This window comes from Cupressus sempervirens, chromosome 5, assembly GCF_028749045.1.
Source record: "Cupressus sempervirens isolate cs-2001-9-10 chromosome 5, ASM2874904v1, whole genome shotgun sequence".
NCBI lineage: Eukaryota > Viridiplantae > Streptophyta > Pinopsida > Cupressales > Cupressaceae > Cupressus > Cupressus sempervirens.
This window is the reverse complement of record NC_143122.1, coordinates 768,247,661-768,270,216: the sequence shown is the minus strand read 5'-3', so window position 1 is coordinate 768,270,216 and position 22,556 is coordinate 768,247,661. Positions and strand designations below refer to the sequence as shown.

The 22,556-nt window shown below is 35.4% G+C and overlaps 1 long non-coding RNA gene across 1 annotated transcript; it reads right to left on the bottom strand.

Moving 5' to 3' along the window:
* Positions 1-708: 708 nt before the first annotated feature.
* LOC149558165 (uncharacterized) lies at positions 709-3,683 on the bottom strand. Its single transcript, XR_016364994.1, has 2 exons — positions 3,341-3,683; positions 709-2,413 (listed from the first exon to the last, which is right to left on the bottom strand). It is a non-coding gene; the product is annotated as an uncharacterized LOC149558165 (long non-coding RNA).
* Positions 3,684-22,556: the final 18,873 nt, after the last annotated feature.

Sequence of the window (22,556 nt, the reverse complement as noted above, 5' to 3'; positions counted from 1 at the left end):
CCATCATATTCATATAAGAGGTAAAGTGCTATGATTTTACATACCATATTTTTCAAACTACTCTTTTGCGATCTCAATTGCAAAAAAGATCTAAAGAACAATTAAAAACAAACAATCACTTAAACATAATCAAAATCAAGCTGCTACAAGTTTACAACTTGACAGTTATGATACCTTATGTTCAAATCAACGTCAACAAAAGTTGATATTCACGTTATCATGGAATATCGTAAGCTCTTATTGATATTCAGGTTTTACTATGAGATAATTAGTATTTTAACTATAACTTTTAATATTTTATATATTTTAACTGTTGCAGCAATACTTAAGATTAGACTTAACTTGTAATGCTGCTACAATTTATACCATATGTATTTGTCATACCTTATGATGCGTAGTCTTGAACTGTTATAATCTTTGTAATTTATAATCTGCTCCAACCTTATTTTGTGAATTCTTTGATTGTCTTCTTATGTAACTTATTATTATTTTTATTCAATTTGAAAAAAAAGTTATCTAATTATTTGTATTATTAATTAAATTCTGATATTACAACTTAAACTTTGGAATATTTCTATTTAAATTGCTATTAAATTGTTTCTCGATTCAACTGTCTCTTATTGATGTTTTAGATCACTCTCTCTGAATATATCATTAAAAGTAAAAATCTAAATAAGGAACACTGAAAATCTAAACAGAAACCCCATCAGACGACAAACATAAAATTAAAGTCCAAACCTAAACAACTCCAACAGTGTTTTAATCAATGTATCAATCCCATGTCATTGATAGATTACACTAGTTTTTCCTTGTGAACAAGCTGTAATCCGTGAGAAGAATTGCTCAACTTTCCCTATCTGTGAATATGAGAAAAAAATGTAGTGCTCCTCATCTGTGTAAGAAATTAAGAATCAATCAACAGCAAATTATCTCAAAATGAATGAAATCTAAAAAGAAGAAGAGAATGCTGAATCCACCTTCCCGATCTATCAGTCTCTTCGAAACTATTTGGAAAACATTCACTTCGAAATTCTGCCCATCTTCTGGTATTCTGCATTTCAACTGCTAATTGAAATATACATGCGCATAAAGAACAGATTGCAAACCTCAACTTAGGTTCGAATTGGCTACAACAAGCGAATATAAATAGTTGGTTTTTTCTACTGTTGGCCGGCACGTAAGCCCTGGTGCTGTTGGGTAAAAGCTTCAGCAGAGTTTGGCGGATGTGCTCTTCACTATTGCCCTGTGAATGCCCTCCCCCCGTAGATTTGGGAACATTTTCCTACCCTCCATTCACCTTTCTATTTCTTTCTTCACAACTTGTGAAGCATTGTTATTGCAGTCGAAAGATGGATCACATGTTGTGCAGGGACTTCCACTTCTTCGTCTTCCCCTGCTAAACCAGAGCAAGACCACTCTTAACAGTTGCCCACCATCACCCTTTTCTAGTGAATCCCCTGCCTCCGTACACACTATCTGGAACTCTCACCTACCATGGCTTGTCTCCACTCTTCTTTGTCTCCTTCTGCACTATTTGTAGAGCACTGCTATTGGAGTCAAAAGATAGATCGCATATTGTCAAGAATACACTAGTCTCCACTTACTTTTCTTCTTCCCCTGAAAAATAAGATCAAGACAACTCTACCAGTTGCCCACAATCACCCTCCACGCCCACAAATCTGAACTTTGCTTCCACCATCAACTAGCACATGCTCAACAGTGGCAACAATTCATATCATGATGAGAAATGAAACGAAAATCAAGTGTAATGGTATCGTATTTCTCAGCATTGAATCAGTGACTGTGTTCCATCAAAGTTGGGAACAGTAAAGATGTCCACTGCCCCTTCATCCAGTGATTCACAAAATGATGATTTCAGTGCCATGAATGAAGGCTCTGAAACAACCATTAAGTGTCTTGAAGTTGCTCCAGCCACCAATGGCCAGAAATTTCAAACACTTGAGCTCGCCAAAATGAATCCGGATGGCTTTCTAAGCTTGGACAGCCAATCAAAACCAGATACTTCAAAACAGATAAGATTGCCAAAGCTTTTTAGGTAATACAATCAGGTTCTCACAATAGTTTTAAAAAAAAGACATTTGCAAAGTGGATAGATTGCCCAGGTTATCTAGCAAAAAGGTGAACTTGCTGCATTTATCTATGAATAAAGAGAGTAAAGATTTGAGCTGTCATAGAGTGTTTTTAAGGCTGGCCACTTTAGGGCAATAGGATAAATCCAATAATATCAAACCACATAGGTTTTCGATATTCTCCAGTCTACCTGGGTCCAATAAAGTAGAGATATTCTAGTTGGCCAAAGATTGATGGGACCCCGACCACTGCATATTAAGTTTGTATAAGAAACAAACTTAAGGAAATGCACATTTTCTGTGATTTAGTGTTTCTGTTAGGCCTGCAAAAAAAATTAAAGTTGAAATTTATTTTCCAATAGGATTTATTACAAACAAAAAATTTAACAGAAGATGGACTCAAATTGTTCCCACTCTGTGACTTTTAGCGGTGATGGCTTGAAGATGCTGGTCAAGATGAGTGACAACTTGCACTATTCCTGCAAGAAACCCCAAATCCCTGCAATCTCATTTTCCAAGGAATAAAACACAGAGCAACAACGGGTCCATGTTGCAAAAGAGTGCAAACAAGATCGACGATATAAGTGTAACGAAAGGCCAAAATATTTTGGGAGGGTTGACTCTACAGAAATGTAGAAGGATAAATTGCGGGAGTGTAGAGGTATGGAGGTAGGTCTGAACTTGAATGCAACATAAAGAGGAAGATACTATGATACAGCTGGTGAATCTGTATGTCTTCAAGTTGTGGTAACCACTCATGGCGAGAAATTCCAAAGACTTGAACTAGCTAAATGACTATGGAAGGCTCTCTAGGTTAGAACAGCCAATCAAAACAAGATGCTTCAAAGCAGATACAATGTGAAATCTTTTATGTAATACAAGCAGGTTCTCAAAATTATCAAAGAAAACATTTACAAAGTGAATAGAACGACCAAGTTATCTGGCAAAAAAATAAGCCGACGACATTCGTCCATACATAAAGAGAGTAACGATTTGAGTGGTCCAATGTGGGTTGAATGCTAGAAAATTTAGGGAAGAGGATAAATCCAGGAATTGCAAATCAAACAGATTGATTGGAAAGCTTTAAAAAACCCTAACCAGTGCATCTAAGTTTGAATTAGAATTAAACTTACGGCTGCGTAGAACTATTTTGTGGGGTCTGCAAAATTTTCTACGGTTTATATCTAAATTCCATATGCGTTTATCGCAAACAAAAAATTAAATAGCAGACAGCGAGAAGTAGTTCATACTCTGTCGTTTTGGCCGGCAAAGGCATGAAGACGTTAGTTAATGATGGAGAATAAGTCATCAATAAGAGTGGCATCTTACAGCATTTCTGCAGGAAACCCCATTCTATTGCAATCTGGCCCAAACTCTTTTTTCCATTGACCACTTAAACTCCACCATTGACCAACTGAATTTCCGCCATTTCTGCAAAAAAAACCCCTAGAATGCATAGCAATCTCTTTGCCCGCGAACATAGCACAAAGAGCAAATGGTGATACAGATGCAGATAAGCCTGAATTTGAGCGGAGAAAGACAATTATGATACAGCTGGGTAATCTGTTGGTGGCATTGAAGGGAAAGCCCATCAATTATCCTGGTCCGATGTAGAGAAAACTTTCGGAATAATACTTAGATGGCATCTCTTTATATTAAATTGTATCTTAAATTTAAGGAAAAATAATTGTTACTTTTTAATTAATTTAAGTTGGTTGATTTTTTTAAATGAATAGATCTTTTCCATTAATTAAAATTTAAATATATATATATTCACAAAAAGGCGTCGGGGGATATAAGATCACCTTACGATTTCAAATAGCTCAAGGTTGGAGATTAACTATTCATCAAAAAACATATATAAGTAAAAATATAAAGCCTTTAGGTTATAAGAGCAGTGCTAGCCGAAGGAGGGTCTTTATCATCAGAGCCCCTAAAATCCTTGGGGTTAGTGGCTGGCTCAGGGGGAGCCCAACCATCAGCGTCAGCATTAGCAACATCTTTAGTAGCATCATTTTCTCTATCTTCCTCAGCCCTGGGAGGAGAAATGGCTAAATCCAACTAAGGTAAAGCCCACTTGGGGTCACAATGAGCAGATGACCAACTCGCATCAGTGGCAGCAAGGGGAGCCATCGGGGACCAACCCGAGCCCAACCTCTGAGGAGGCGAGGCCAAGTGGCGATGGCCACGAAAACCACCATTAGGAGAGCAGTGATGAGGTTGCGACTTGGGGGTTTATGAGCAGCGAGTAGGTCTGCTACGACCTCATCGACGATCGCGAGGAGGAGTGCGGTCACCGGACAAAACATCCAAAGGCACTCAGGTAACCGTACAAGGGGCATTTCCCTAGTGAGCAAGTAGCTCCTGCAGGTGAGCCACCTCTAGCGCAACTTTGTCAGTTTGTACTTGTATCTACAACATGACATTATTACATATACGTGCTTTAGAGTACATAGGAACATGAATATCAAGAAAGTTGTGAGAGAATAAAACAACATTGCGATCTTTCCAAATTGCAAACAAAATCTCCATTCTGAAAGCATGCCAAATCTGGGCATATCTAAAAGGGAGTCTAGGAGCATCACTTAGAACCACCATATGCCAAGTGAAAGCCTCTAGATGAAAAGGCCTAAAAAAATTATAAATCTAGAGCCAATAATTTTGAACTCGTCTATAGAACCAAAAATTATGCAGGAAGCTTTCAATCTGACCACAAAAAGGGCATCTAGGATCTAGAACTCCCAGATGTTAGAGCCGAGGACCTAAAGGCAAGCCCTAGAAGAGGAGACACTAGGTTAAGTGAGAAATCTTTGGCTCTATGATGGTATGCTAGACAGTGGCAAATCTAAGACTCCAAGTCTTATGAGAAGAATGCAAATGCCAATGCTGGTTGAGAGTATCAACCATCAGAAGATGGGGCACCAGCCACTGATACCTCAGCTTGGATTTGTAACTGGTCATTGGAGTGGCAGGATACCACTTCCAATTTTCCACCAAGGGCGGGATGAGTGAATTCCAAGCCTGTGTAACAAATTGGGAGGGATTGTAGAAACTAGAAGATCAATTGTCTACCAATCTGAACAGATAAGCTTATATTGCACTTGTAGATCCTCCCATGAGCGAAGGCTCATATTAACCCTAGATAATAAATCTTTGGGCGTTTTAATACCCCTATGAAATAAACGCAAAGCACTGGCTCCTTGAATCTTGGCTAAAGGCACACCTTGAGTGGCAAACAAGGGTGACCACCAAAAGTTTTGTTGGTTCATTGAGAACCCATCTTTGAACCTATTATCAACCTAGTAAAGCCATGGCTTGATGGCTTCCCAGGATTTCCAAATGCTCTTAGCAACAAAAGTGCCTTGAATTTGAACAAGTTCAAAAGTCACAAGAAGGGTTTGAAAGCCAATCCCCTTCCAAGCTGGTTGATTGACCAGAAAGCCTGAAGAAATGCAGTGTTGTAACAAAATTTTCTAGGCTTCATCTCCAGTAAGAGCTCGTATGACCCACTTGGCATAGAGGGCTATCCCTTGTTTCTGAGTGGAAAGCAATCCAAGGCCACCAAAATCTTTAGGCAAACAACAAAAATCTCAGGCAACTCTGTGAAATCCATGATGCACAGCATTAGAGACCTAGAGAAATTTCGAGAGAAGACATTCAAGCTTGAGATATGAGGCTTTGGAGGGAGCCCAACACGAAGAATAGTACACATGTGTAGTAGCAAGCACTTTGGAACTTCCCTGCAAGTGAAAGGGGCTTAGTGATCCAATATTCCAGCTTCTTCTCAATCCGAGCAAACACAACATTCCACAACTCTATAGGAGAGGCTTGAAAAGCAAAGGGAATGCCTAAGAATTAAAAAAATTCACCATGTTGGACCCATTTCCACCCATATGGGTGCAACCATTAAGGGCCTAGCAGGAAGGATTGTCGGTAGCAAAGGGTTTTGTGTCATTAAATAGCAGGCCTTGAAGTAAGGCAAAAGGTATCAAAGCATTGCAAGGCATTGACAATGTTTTCCTCATCCTCAATCAGAGTGAGGAAAGAGTCATCTGCAAAATGACCATTAACTAGCCGAGTGGTCGACTCTGGTAGAGAAATGCCACACGTTAGACCTTGTGATATAGCATTGGCAAGAAGATAGCCAAAGCCCTTGACCACCAAAACATAGAGAGAAGGTGCAAGAGGACAACCTTGATGGATAGACCTGAAGATCCCAAAAGCTTCAGATTGTCATCCATTTGATATTGATGCAAGTAGAGGCATCCCCAAAAAGCATTTGCACCGACTATCAAAAGACTAGGCCAAAACCCAGAGCTTGAAGCATATCTAAAATAAAAGACCATTCAATTCGGTCATATGCTATGGCAAAATCAATCTTGAGGAATAAGGTCTACTGTTTGGATTGACTAGTCCATTCCATACCTTCCTAGATAGTAATAATGTTGTCCAAGATATAGCGAGATTTGATAAAAACCAATTTGTTTAGGTCGAACAATTTGATGGAGCAAATGCCAAATTTTAAGAAAGAGGGCTTTGGCAATAATCTTGTAGGAGACATTCAACAAAGTGATGGGCCTCCAGTTGCAAATTTCTTCAAGATCACCAGCTTTAGGTATGGATTTAATATTCCCTTTATTAATGATGCTGCCCAATGAATTAGAGTTGTATGCTTCATGATAACAATGGAGCAAATCAAGGCCAATGTCATCCCAAAGCATCTTACAAAATTCACAAGGGAAGCCATCATATCTAGGGGCTTTGTTATCATCCATGGAAAGGATAGCTTCCTTCAGGTATGCAAGCATTAGCTTTTGCTCATAAAGGGCAACACTTGATCACGCATAATAGAGGGCCCCTGAGTTGTAAAAACCTACTCATAATGACGCACGAAAGCCTAGAGAATGTTCGACAGGTCGATGAGAACATGTTGATCTTCTCAGATGCATTTAATACCCACCGCAGAGTGATGAACCCTCACAACATTAAAAAATTCCTTAGAAGCCTGATCACCAAACTCTAACCAATAGAGACAAGCCTTGATTTGAGCTCCTCGAGTAGCATAGCTATCTGCAACTTGTTTTTGTTGCTAAAGGTTGGCAAGCTGAACCTAGAGATCTCTATCAAACGAATTCATGACAAGAGCCTTTGAGGCCGCACATAGATCTTGAGTAGTGGCTTCATAAGTTCTCCTACATAGCTAGTCATCTACTATAAATACGAAGAAATCTCGCAATACAGAGGATAGCATCATTCCACCATTGAATCCATCCGAAATGAGTGTGGGGTTGAGGCTCAAGATTCTAGACACACAGGATGTGTGCAACAGTTGGCAGATAGGACAACAAGGAAGTGTTGAGGTAAAACTAGACTTTATACGAACGAGGCTAAGCTATCTGCCAGGTGATAGAAAAGAGAATGGGGGAGTGAGTTGACAACATCACATTTGGCAAGGGAGTGATAGGCAGGGCATGCTTTTGAGAGAAGGAAAAAAAGGACTGCGCAAAAATCATAGCCCTGTCAAGTCTTGATGACTCTGTTAGACCCAGCTTGAACATTTGAGCAAGTGTACCAAATCCCATATGGGTGGCAGTAGCTAGCATTAGGATAAAAAAGACTGAGCTTTTTCCATGTAAAACCAGGCCTTCCTTTCACCAACTACCTATCTAAAAGGAAGAAGACTTTCCTTGTTAGAGGTCAGCTCAACCATGTTAAAATCCCCACAAAAAGCCTAGGTCGCAAGTGGCAAATGATCCACCAAACAATGCCACAAGTATGAGTTATCAACAACATCATTGGGGGCATAAATGTTAACAATACCAGAATAATTATTCTAAAAAGACAACAAAATCTAAACCACCTTGTGTAGAGGGTCAGAACCATGTGAAATAATAGAGGAAATTAAATGAGGGGAGAGAAGAGTAAAACAACCACCTCGACCAGCTTCATGCTGAGAAGCAAACAAAACACTATTTGGCCAAATAACATGACAAACTAAGGTGAGAAGAAACCTAACAACTTTAACTTCTTGAAGACAAAGCACATCAAGATCAAACCGACACTTGGTATCATGAACAAAATATTTTCTAGGGAAGTCTGTCAGCTCCCTCACATTCCATGAAAGGAAATTCATGGTAACTTAGCTTGCATGTCATCCTTGTCCCTAAGAGAGGAGAAGCTATTGTGCAAAAATGAGGGAACCTCAAATGAGGAGTCATCAAGAGCAATGACCCTCTGAATCTTCTCCCCATTATAAAAAAATTGATCACGACCATCTTGGGTGCGAGATTGATGTAGTGTTTGTTGGGAAATCATTGATGTTGCTTGTGACACTCGAGTCCAAAGAGGGCACAGATATGGGGCATGAACACCCACTATCCCCTAGTCTCCAGGGTTTGAAACATAATGCAGAGGGAGCAATGGAATTGAGGATTCTGTTGGTATCTGGCTTGAGCTAGATCTACCATTATCCACAGGCAAAGAGCTCGCCCTAGCCACAGCTGAACCATTTCCTTTTTTCACCACCATAGTCCATTCATCTTTCTTGGTGGCCGTAGTAGGCTTAGCTTTTGAAGTAGGGGGTGGTTACAGTCCAACAAGGGACAATCCCTAATCTTATGCTTAGCTAACTGGCATCCATAGCAGGTATTCAAAAGGTTAAGGTAAAGCACCTTCTGAGTAAAGGTTGTAGCACCTATTTGGATTTCCACTATATCTTTGAGGTCCCTAGACAGGTCAACCTCAACACAAACCCTAAGTTAGGGTCAAGCATTGAAAAACTTGTCTAGTTCAAGGCACACAACCTTGTTGACAGTTTGTGCAATAGTGGTTAAAAAAGACTAGCAAGGATTGGGAAGCCCATGGAACTCTACCCAAATGGGTACCTTAAGCTTTTGATCATCAAAAACAACAAAATCTCGTGACCAACATTGAAAAACCAAGAGGGAGGATCTGACAATCCATGGACCTCGCACAAAAACATGTTCAACTTGGCTTGCATTGCCAAAGTGAAAAAGAAAAAAAGCCTTTGGTAAGGCTTTGAACACCTTCAAGGCGAACACCTTGAGGTGTCCAAACCTTAGAAACCCATTCCCGCAACATGCTTTCAAAAGGAGTATGACCCACATAATAACTAATGAGGGTTTGTTGTTCTAGCCATGTGCATGCACTCTCAAACTCCTTGACATTCAAAATAATATCAGGAGAGGAATTACCTTGTGAAACACCTTGGGTATGAGCTTGTGCAGGTGCTTGGTCAATGGAGCCATTCTCTCTAGTAGCAATAACAACTCTAGTACCAGCATCAATTGCTGGGTCGGAGAAGGCCAAGCTCATTATAAATGAAAACTTATTCCTGCAGTAAATGTGGTATGATAGATGACAAAAACCAACGAGGATTTAGACGAAGGCTGTACAATCCCTAGCAAAGCTCATTTCCTACTCTTCTATTGAGGTACTTTCTCATTTACAATTAGTCTAATGTTGTGGGCCACATTGAGTGGACCTATTCAATGGTCAGTTGGTTGATTTTTGGAAGGTCTAATTTTTGATTTTGTGAACATCTTTTAGATACAAGAGTGTTAAGTGTTTTATTTATTCTTATGAGATATGGGTTCTTATGAATCTACTCATGAAATGCATAATTGCATATGAATTTGACTAGAAAATTTAAATATTTTTAATATATTAAATTATTTTGATTAATAAAATAAATTAATAAGTAACAAATATTATTTACTTACCAATCAAAAATAAATATTATTTAATTAAATGATTTATTAATTATTTTTAAATTGAACGAAAAATATTTAGTTAGCATCTTTTTATATAAGATTTCATTTTTTTCTTATGAGATATGGGTTCTTATGAATCTATTCATGAAATACATAATTGAATCTGAAATTGAGTAGAAATTTAAATATCTTTAATATAATACATTATTTTGATTTATGAAAAATAAATTAAAAAGTGACAAACCTTATTTAATTAAAAGATTTATTATTTAATTTTGAATTGAAGGAAAAATAATTAGTTAGCATTTCTTTCTATAAGATCTCATTTTATATATATTAGAATTATGTCACTTGAATTTATAGATGGAGCTAAAAAACACAACTAGGGAAAGGGGAAGTTCAACAACAAAAAAAATGATGTAATGGAAGAGAGTTCTCAATGATTTCAATTGAAAATAAGGAGTAATCTACATGTAAAAGAGAGTTGGATTAAAAAAAATTGAAGCATAATTTTACGACATCATTGATAAGCATCTCCAAATTCAACATGTGAATGATGCATAATTTTGTGACATCACTTTGCCTCATGGAGAAAAAGGTCATGGGAAGGGGCACAAAAAAGGAGGATAATTGCAAGAAACTATTTCAAGTTCCCTACAAAAGACTCTAGTCATGTGCTCTACTAGCCTCTAGATTGACTTGTTGGTTGTGGTTTTTTGCTTTATTCTATTTATGTCTAATGGTTTACATTTTAATAATGTGAAGACTTTAAGTAGTTTGTGTCGCGGGTATATAATGTTCAAACTTTGGTGGTTTATATTATTAGTCCCTGTCGTAAGGCAATAGACTAAAGTTTTCAATAGCTTATTGAGCATTAGTTGAGTTTTGGAAACTGTGCAATGTACAAATATATTGTCAAAAACAATAGTTTTGAACAAATTTCCTAATTACATTGATGTCAAAATTGTAAATTTCTTTTTTACTATTGGTTCCTAACATTTTTGCTAGTAGTCTTTTACTTTTTCATCACAATATTATAAAAAATTCAGTAAATGTGACATTTTTCATTTTACTTTTTCATCTCAATATTATGAAAGATTCAATGAATGTGACAATTGTCATTTTATTGCACAACAAAACAATTTTTACAATGTAATGTGTGCTGCAAGTGGCAACTACATGTCTTTGCATGCTTTGGAGTTTTTCCACTAGTTTTATAATAGCTTCCATATGTTGCACATGCATTCTTCTCAAACTATTGGTGGCACTTCCAGAATAGCTCACCTGTCTTGTTTTCCCTTCTACATTTGCAATACATTCTAATTTTCATGTTCTTTTTAAAGATATCTGAATACCGTCTCATGTATTCATCTCAATGAGAAAGAAGACGCCTTTGTTTCACCAATGTTGATGACGCCCTATGCATCTTACTAGTTGCTTCCGAATGGCTGTTTGAGGAGGGGATTCAAGCTTGTACCCAATATTTGACAGCGGTAAGTTGAACTCCTCGACACAAGCTCAGAATCCAAGACCTTCAATCATCTTTCAAGGTAATTGTCTCCACTGATTTAGCTGAGAGACTTAAAATATTAAAATCTATTTTTGACAAAGAGCTAGAGATGTTGAGAAGCATACTCCCCAAAATGCTTTCTCCAATTCTTAACAAGCCATTTGTTGTGAATTGTGTGCCTCTACAACATATGCAAGAAACTATGAAGAGGCATCTAGTTGCCTATTTGTAGGAAGATTTACATCCGGCTATCCAGAAAACATGCACAAATTTCCTTTTAGAAGAATTCAAAAAGAGAAATGAAAATATCAAATGTAATTCAAAAATCGAAATAATCAAATGTAATTCAGAAATCAAAATAATGGGTTAAGCTTGCAAATCTCTGCTATGGTTGCTGGATTTGATTAGGCCATGTAAAAGGGATTTTTTGAAGCTGCCTTTGAAATTTTTGTTGAACAAGATGAAAGCATTGCTAACATATTAGCACATCTAGAAATCAATTGGGATTGTGGTCCTAAATCAGTGAGGCCATATTACAGGGTTGTGATACAAATCTTAGTCCATACATTTCTTGAGGCTATAGCCAATGAAGATATAATTCTTTCAAGACTCTCACACATTTCTTTCCTGACGAAATGTGTGCCAGTCATGGGATATCTTATTTGTTGCTATGGTCATGTAATCAAGGATTTAGAACACATTGGTTCTCCCTCCTCCTCTAACATTGTTGGGTGTTTAGAATTCAATGAGAGCTTCAAAAGAGGAATTACTAAAATATTAGCAAGCCTTCCAATGATTGATCAGAGCAAGATTTTAGACTCTTTCTCCTAGAATGTTGCAGAATCTGATATTGTTGAGTGGAGGGCCGACTGTTGGTGGATTAATTCGATAAGAATGTCACTCATGGTTGCAAATGGCAGCCACCTACAAATAGAGTGACCAGTTTTACTGGTATTTCCATTATGCAACAGGCATAAAACTAAGTTTTCCTTTGATTAAGGTGGCCCATAACTCCTTCAATCTGCGTGCTAAGGTAGTAGAGAGATATTTTCTAGGATTTGTCCAATGAGACAAATCTAAATTGTGTAGATGCTTTTATTATGCTTTGATTTCAAATAATTCTTTATCTTTGGCATCTGCAAATTATGTTGAATAATGAGTTGCTGAGACTTTTGATATTTGTTATTATTATTTAATATTTATACAAAAGAAGTTAGAAGTCTTCTATTTGTTAATTGGAGTATTTTAATTTTTTTAAATTTATTGTTCAATGTTCTACTTTCATATTTAATATTTTTTCTAAGGTTTTGTAACTATGAAAAAACAAAAAAATTATGTAATTTAATCCTAATAAAAATATCATAGTTTTTTCTTTCCTTTTCTTTTTAATCATTTTTTTATTAAAACTTTTTTTAATCCCTAGCCGTATGGTCTAGGATTAATTATCTTGGCTAAGTTTTTATATTCTAGCAATAAGATTATAAAGCATAATTATTTTGTTATCTAAATGCATCTAAGACAAGTTTTGAGTTTACTCAGGATTGACAAATAAAAAAGGGTTTTGTGTCTTTATTCACTTTTTGAATGAATGAGATAAGTTCTTTTACTGTGGTCAAATTTTTGAGCAAACGAGGCTTCATGTCTTTGGTTCAATAAAAATATCTTCATGCCTTTTATTTTCTGCGTGTCACATTTAGATTTAGTTATAGCAATAATAAATAATTGTCGTTGCTTTGTGGATTATTTAGCCAGATGAGATACACTTCAACATCTAAATAGTTTATTGTTTATCAGATATCATGAAATTTTGAAATCAACCAACAAAAATATATTGCTCTTAGATTGAGATTGTTACAGTAGCATAGTTACATCATGCTAAATTTGAATGAGAATAACACAAACGTAGGATTGGATATTTGCTTCTCCTCTAGGCTCATGCACTAGGATTTAGTGAAAACATCTGAACATTATAAATAAATATTATTAGCACAATGAACAAACTCAGGCTCTTACAAAAGGCTTTAGTGGAAACATCTCTGCATTGTATAAATACATATTATTATCACACGACAAGGACTCAAGCTCTTGCAGAGCTCTTGTTATGCTATGAGACTATTTTTTTGGATTCAATTTTTATCAATTATTATTGTCATCCTTTTCATAGTTGAACTACCTCTGGACTATGTGTTTTAAAGGGATGTCATCCTTGTTTTGTTGTCGATAATATCAAAATAAAATTGAACCAAGTGAATAAGAGGTCATTAGGAAAGGTTGATTCCTTTCAAAATCAAGTGATGCAATGAAGATTAAATTGAGGATGGTTTTGTAGTTTGCAATCAATAATTGGAAACTATATTCATTGGTTTTCTTGGTTGTGTGAGGTTTTACTGAATCTTTATTCTTATGTTGGATCTAGGTTTTTCTTTGTTAGGTTGCATTTTTCATCTTATATACGTTATTATAGATTTTTTCTAAGTTTTGCCAAAAAGTATTCATTCATAATGTTCCATCTAAAATTATTAATGAGATTGATTGTAGGATATTTACAGAAATCAATGCTAATTGATAACATGTTTTGTCTAGATGAGATTGGTAATTAAAAAAATTTTGGATGTAAAAAGATTTTAAGGACATTTGAACCTATCTTGGGTTCCTCAAATCATGATATAAATTGTTATTAGTTTGGACTTTCCCATATTTGTGTAAATATTTGAGGTAAGGAAACAATATTTAGTAGGTTTTTGGACTTTCAAAGGTCATAGGAATCTTTTTACTATTATATCAAAGTTTTGATTTCCTTGGCTTTCTAAACTTTAAAGTCATCACATTATTCCTAGAGTAATGTTCCCTCAAGAACTTGTAATCCTTAAGTCTTGTATTCTCATTATCCCCAATAACCTTGAATTTTATTTTTTTCAAATATTGGATACTCAAAGGTCTTAAGCATATTTGCATCATTATCTCAGAGTTTTAAGTTTCATTAGGATCCAAGACCCTAGAGTATTCACATTATTCCACATTAAGTTCCCTCAAAAACTTGAAATACTTAATTCCTCATATCCTTAAGTTCCTTTAGAACCTTGACTTATATTTAGTAAAATTTAGGAATTTCACAACAAGCACTAACACTTTTGCACAATTATGCAAATAAATACCAAGTTCTCCTAGTTTCTTGTAATCCTAAAGTACCAAATTTCTACATTTCCCTAGGCATGCTTCAAGGTCATAGCTATTTTAGGTCCTCATTTCTTTTTATTCCTATGTGCTTCAAATGCCTTAGTAAATTTTTGCAAACTTGTGGACTGCCAAATCACATTGGAACTTATTCCTATGTTTGAATTTTTTTGTGAGAACCCAAAAACTTAAAAACTTGAATAGACAAGGAATGACTGAATTAAAAAATGATTTCAGAAGGATTCAAGATGGATTTCAAGGCCAATTCAACTTAAATGATCATGACAAAGCTATAAAATCTAATTTTGTGAGGAGAAAAAAAGAAGTTTTATGTGCTAAAAGTTTAACAACTTCATAATTAAAGTTTGTTAGAGTAATAAAGTATTTTCTTATTGATTAAATCATATCGATTTAATTATTAAGCCACTTATTATCTCTAGTTTACTTAAGCTAAACTTTGGGCATATAATAATTAATTCTTTTATTAATTATTATCATGCAACCTAGGTTAGTTACCTGTTAGGGTTTTGATCTCCTTTATAAGGAAGATCTCTCTTTGTAATTATTCATTCACTTTTGATTATAGCAATTTCTCTTTTTTGCTCATCAAGAATGTCTCATCTATGGATTTGGCAATTCCAACCTCCATAGCTTTTGCTTCTCTCTTTTTGTGATAGGTGTTTGCATGCAGGTGATTCTTGGGAGTTGTGGGGTAGATCTTTTATCAACTTCAACATGGTATTAGAACTCCATATCTTCATGCCCCTATTATGTTCTTGAGAGATTTGGCATCAGTTTTCAAATCTATGGCTTTTAGAGGATTTTGTGTTGGATTTGTGGAGGACCTAATTTTTGGGGCACTTTGAGCTTGACTAGACATCACTATTGAGATTAGAGCACTTGAAAACTCCTATTTCCATATAAAATGCATTCAATTTGGATGCTATTGAAATCAGAGGCAAATTTATTTTTGCACCCAGGCCATTCTGACCTAAGCACACATCTCAAGGTAGGACTTTTATTATTTTTCCAAAATAATAAAAGATTTATTTCTTTTGTAAGTGGTTTGGTTGCAGTTTCAATTTGCACAAGCACTTTTTATGGGTAGTCTTCAATTTTAACATTGCCATTGGTGATTTGGCAGATTGATGGTGAGTTGGCAAAAATTGTGGTGTTACATTTTCCATGCTCCTTCTTGGATACTCCTCTCCTCCCTTTCCCATGGTGCTCAACATTTTTGGTGTGGCTTTTAGTGGAGGGATGTTTTTGGAGATAGCACTTGAAGCACATGTCTTGGTGCATTGACTTGGGCCTCATTCACTTAATTGGCTCCACGTGGCTTGCCTAAACCTCTGGGCCTTATTTTGTGGGATCTGCCCTCTACCTCGAGCCTTGCCCTCCATCTTGGGTTCTCTTTGAAGGAATTTGAATCTTTTTTAAAGGCGCACCACTATTGTCTTTGGCCCTTCATGTGCTTTATTGTGCCACGTCAACCCATTTTTTATGGGAAGCACCTTCTTCAACAAAACTTTCATGCCTTGGAGACTATGGAGATTTTTTGAGGCATGTAGTGGTCTTTTTGGAGATTAGCTTTATTATTTTTAGCTTGATTTTTGGTCCTCACATCTAGGTTTATGCATCATTCACATGTGTACACTCACCAAAAATTGTGCCTTCTCTGCCTATCCCATCTTGGAATTGATTATTTTGGGCATGTCCTTGGGAGAAGTGATCTCTTTCTTGATTAGTCTTTTAGACCACCACACATGCATCCACATGACTTGTGCGTAAAATGTGTTCCATGCCCAATCTATGGGTCTCGTGATTATTGGATGGTGTGATCATTGGATGGTGTGATTATTGGATGACATAATTGTTGGACAATTCTTTTTGGTTTCTTGAGCATGACTATGTGGTGGTTTTGTGTTAATTCATTGACATTTTTTCTTTGCATGATGATCTCTTGGTGGTATGGGCAATATTTAAGAGGATTGCATAGGACTTTAGGCTCCTCAAACCAAGTGTGCCGATTAGATCACATGCATGGTCTTTGGTTTCTTACACCAGTTTCAAGCCTCTTTTTGGTAGGCTTTCTCAACTTCAAAATCAAGTGGTTTTCTCACTCATATATGGTGGTTCCTTACCTCGTTCAATGTAACACCTACCTTGGCGCACACATGTAATTTAGTGTTGATTAGGCCTTCATCGATGCCTAAGTTGTGTTTAGTGCCAACAACTTTGAAAAAATATATATTGGATGAGTTTTTTGGGATCGTGAACATAGTTTGAAATACTACATTAGTGTCCACTTTGGAGATATTTTTTGGCACTATCCATGTTTCTAGTTAACTAGTTCTTTTCTAGCAACTTTTTTCGGCACTAGTCATTTTTACGGACTTTGTTTTCCACATGCTATTTTGGCCACTGGATTTGTTTCTTTGGCACCAACTCTTTTACTGGCGACTTTCTGACATCTTTGTCTTGTCATCGACAATTGAATTTTTTTTCTAGTAGGGGTCATTTTCTAGCATTTTCTTTGCCTCAATGGCCATTTGCTCATCACTTGTTGACATTAGCACTGCATCGACATCTCTTGTCACCCCTTTAGGCCTTTTTTGGACCTACCTTCAATTGTTTGCTCATATCTTAGGCATACAAACTCCATTTTTTGCAAAAATTATATCACCGAAATGTTCATTCTAAGACCGTCACTATGGTATAGTTAATATTTAGTTTTGATGTTTTTTTATGGCTTTTTCTGCTATCAAAGTTAGGGGTTCCTTTTTGCACTCCTGGAGACATATCTTGAGCATCCAATCTTTGATTTGAGAATTCTTTATATCATTGGAAAGGTCTTTCCAAGCTCTTTACAATGATGCTAGTTGTTTCTCCAGCTTCTGCTTCAGGCACATTCTATTTAGTTCTTTGCATTTTTGCATTTTGGTGGTTATCTTGGTTGTTTTAGATCTGGGGATTGATTTCATTGATTTAGATGATTCGTCATGGGTTTCTACTATATGTTGTATCAACCTCATGTCTCTTTTGGTTTGTTTTGACATTATTTGAAAGCATTCTTACATACACATTGAGATAAAGTGCCATATTGCATCTATATTTTCATTTCAAAAGTTTTGCCTTGTTTTTCCTTTTGATATGAGAAGTTTTATTCTAAAGACACTCATACAAATTATTGTATTATTGGGATTCTCCATATCTTGTGCCTTATTTTACATACACTACTTTGATTAAAATGCCATAAGGGGTTGATGTTTTGCCTTTGTTTGTCATCTTCCTTTATCTAGTGAGTTTCCCTTCTATGACATTAGCCTCATGACATGTCTAAGATTGATCATCTCAGTACACACATATGTATTCTTTTGTGCATCTTGATCATGGTTCCTTGACATGCAGATCATTTGGCCCACTTTTCCAGTTTCTTGTCACTTCGCCCTTGTCTGCATTAGGGGGGCTTATTATTTTGTTTCTTATGCTTCCCTGGTTAGATGGAGTGAGCTATGTATTCAATTTTTGTTCCTATGTACTAGGTGGATGTAGTGGCTGGGTACCTATGCATTTTAGTGAGATGGATTATTTACCATATAAACACTCTTATCTTCATTCCTACTTTGGTTGCAACCTTCCATGTTTGACTGATCATCTCTTCAAGCTTTGGTGTTTCATGCCATTTGTATCTTTGAGTTCAATTGTTTGCCTTTGTGTGCCTCTTGATTCAATGCAGATTATAGTCTTCTTTACCTGGTTAGGTTCTATTTTAGTGGAGGTTCTTTAGATCAACAATTACTTTTGATAGAGCTTTGTAACTTCTATATGTTGTAGTGGTGTTCTTCATGATCATCTTTTGTTCCTATATGCTAGGAGATTCTCTTCTTTATTCCTTCACTAGTTCTTTTCAACATTATTTCCATCTCTTTCTGGAGTAGGGTTTTTCCCATGTGGTTTTCTATATTTCTTCTATTTTTAGAGATTTGGTTGTGCTTGAGTACCTCATTAGGCCTTGTTGTCGAGACCCAAGTTTACTTTTAGTAATAGTTTTTAGGTTTTTAGCTACTCCCTAAGTTTATCTTAAAGGAGGTGTTAGAGTAATAACACATTTTCTTATTAATTAAATCATATTGATTGAATTATTAAGTCACTTATTATCTCTAGTTTACTTAAGCTAAAATTTGGGAATATAATAATTAATTATTATCATGCAACCTAGGTCAGTTACCTATTAGGGTTTTGATCTCCTTTATAAGACCGACTTCTCTTTGTAATTATTCATTCACTTTTGATTATAAAACTTTCTCTTTTTTTCTCATCAAGAATGTCTCATCTATGGATACGAGAATTCCAACCTCCATAGTTTTTGCTTCTCTCATTCTGTGATAGGTGTTTGCATGTAGGTGATTCTTGGGAGTTGTGGGGTTGATCTTTCATCAACTTTAACAAAGATTATATGCCTTCAGTATTAAAATTTATGCTATATTTTAATGAATGGAAATAAATGAGAAATAAAATATGCTAACTCTCACTATGGGTATAAGAAAATTCATAAGAAAATGAGATCATGAATATATTTTGTTATTCTGTCTTGATGGTATGGGTATGATGATGAAATGAAAAAGAGTTTGGTTGATAGTACTTGGTTAGATTCATTACTCTAGGATAGTCTTAATTTTTTTTTAAAAGTACCTAAAGATCTTCATTGAGATTTCTATATATACATTATATCAATTTGATTTATCTTGATCATGTAGATGTGATAACTCTCACTTGTTTTTGTATTGAGGATATATTCAAAGATGACTATTAAATGAAGAAATCATCTATATATCAAGAGATCAAAATTATTACTTTAAAATTTTAAGTTATGATATTAGGTATCCACCTTGATGAATACAAGATTAAAGAAAAAATTCAAGTGAACAGTAGATTCCTAGTTATGATTGAGTCATCAACATTTCTTCCTAGATTTTTTTGTTGGAATTGATTGAGTGGGAATTTCATGTAATGTGTTTGGATATGACTTCAAATTTGATGCTATACAAGAATATATCTTTTCATTGCTAGAACCTACATAATATGATAAAGAGAAAAATAATCAATGATACAATCAATATTAATGAATAATTATTTATGTTTATAATGACTATAAGTTGTAATAATTTAATATATCAAACTACTATCATGTATTAGCAATAATTGTAGTACACTAGCTTAGTAATATTAAAATATTTCTAATGAACATGTGCATGAGTATTGCCAAGGCGAAAGGAAAATCTAGATATTTATGATGTGCATTGGTGCTCAAATTACAATATAACCTACATTAGTTTTAAACATGCTAATATTTTATAATGATCTTGAGATGGATAAAGGATTAAAGCTTTATTCCATGGGGTCAACTTGCTTGCTTTAGTCCTCTATGACAAAGAAAGGGAAAAGAGGACATTCTATTACTAATATCTTCTATATTATAATTACACAAAGGCATCCCTTTTCTGAGGTTTCAAAATGCCATTTTAATATCAACGATTAGTATTCATTAATATAGGATGCAAGATGATTGAACTAATATCAAGCATTAATTTCATAACATCAAAATAGACATGTTGAATATGTGATTCCTCACAAATGTAGTCCTTTAGAATATTTTAATACATTTGTCATTGAGTGTTTTCATAATACAATGTCCAATTTGAAATTCTTTTCACATCACATGAAAAGTGTACTCCTTTACAATATTTGAGTACATTTCTCCTTGTTGTTGTTTGCATTTTTTTAAGGTGAATTTAGATTGCCTCATCATCAATCGAATAAGTGCCTCACATTTTCCTGCACCTGCGACAAGTTTCATCACTTGTTTGTTTAATATAGGCTCTATAATGGTGACTCAGAATGGAATCAATATAAACACTCTACATTTTACTGCATATGGGACAGGTTTCAAATTCACCCCAATTTATGTTTGCACCCTTTAAAGTCTTCTGTCTGTTACCTCCTGTTCTTTAGAATATGTTTGCAATTTCCAAGTTTTCATTGCTTTCTCTTCGATTGCTTACATTTCATGCAATAATGAATGAACTAGATTTTCTTCCCCTAAAATATTTTTGATTAATTAAATTAGTTGCTTTATTTGACAAATTTCTCTCTTTCTCTCTTTTGTTTTTCATTTATTATTATTATTGAAGTTGTAAGAATTTGCTTGGTTTTATCTAGATGATGGCTCAATAATTGATTGGGATACAATGAGAACGACCTTTGAGACAAGGTTCAAAACTATGGAAGATAAACATGCCTTGTTAACATAGTTGACTTCAATTAAAAAGAAATCCACCATGAGTATAGAGATTTTTTTGCCAAGTTCAATAAGATTATTAGTAGAATTCTAACTGCTAATAGACCTACAACCAGTAATTTGAAAACCTTCTTTATCAGTGCGATGCCTCTAGATGTCAATTATGATTTTAGAAGAGCACATCCCATGGATTTAGTGGATGCACAAAAGAAGGCAATTGAATTTGAAGATGATTTGATTTCCACGGGAAAATGGAAGTGAGAACTTCAAACTAAAGGAAGTTCCAGTAATACTACATCATTTGATGAGATGATTCAAAAATTGTTGAATGAATTGATAGCAGTAAAAAGACAATTACCTGGATTCAATAATTCTTATTAGTAGAATTATCAAAATTTTCTAGAGAAGAAAAATGACATAAAATATTCATAGCCCACAGGCTCACAACCTAGGTTGAAAATTGAAGTAGCACCAAAGAAAGGAAACATGTGCGTCTTTCACTTGACCACAGATCATGATAGTGAGAGTTGTTCGAAGGCTACTCGTATGATGCAATTATTATCTACCAATGAATTGAACACTGCAATTCCTTGTCCAGAGTCTGATTCATATTCAAATGGTGTCTTTGGAAATTTATTTTTAGAATATGAATCTGATTCCAAACCAAAAGGTGAATGTTATGCAACCATTGATGGAACTTCATATACAGTGCTTACTCAGGGCCAAAGACTGAAGAATCAATCCTCCAATCATGCTCACAAGAATGATTCCAATCCTTTGGCAAGTAATGTGCATACTGATAAAGGAATATACACTTCAAAAATGGGTAAGGACAAAATACCTTTTGATTTCATTAAATTCTGTGAAGAATCAAACATTCAAATTTCCCCTATAGATTATTTGAAGTCTCACCCTTCTGAGTTAAAAAAATGGTAGACCGATGTAAAGGGAACACATCAGATTTGAATCATAGTGTGACAGTTGAAAAAGGAGATGAAACCTTGACATTTGGCCTATTTAATCACAAAGGTTCTACTATTTTAGCAACATCTCCTAGGAAAAAACTTGACCCATTTTATAGCTCATTATATATCAATGGGTGCAAACTAAGCAATTGCATAATAGATTTAGGTGCATCAGATAATGTTATGCCATATTTTGTAGCTAAAGCCCTAGGTCACAATCTTACTAAAATGCATGGGAGGTGTTATTCTATGGATGCCAAACAAGTCCCTTTGCTTGGGCAAATCAAAGATGCTCAAGCAACCTTGGCCTCAAATCCATAGAAGAAACTCTTATTGACTATTCTAGTAGTAGATATTCCAACAAGCTATGGATTGCTTTTAAGCAGGAGTTTCTACCGGGACTTAGGAGGGGAAATTAAAATGGACTGGTCCTAAGTAGTCATACCTATTGGGAATAAGAAAGTCAAGTTAGAACCCGAAGAAAAGAAAAAATTCATGGTTCTAAAATTAGATGATCCTAAAGCCCAAATCCTCTATCAAGAGCTAGAATTTGGCAACTACATGTCATTTACTGAAGACGCTCTAGGTGAAAAAAGAGATGAAGATCAAAGCAAAGGAATTATGAATGGGGACAAAGATGTAACAAGCATATGGACACTTGAATTTGATGGAAGTTGTGCCTCCTTAGGGTCTGGCATAGGTGTAGTGTTGATACCTCCTGAGGGAGAACCTGAGCCCTTGGCTTTCAAATTAGAATTTGGGAATATGAATAATATTGCAAAG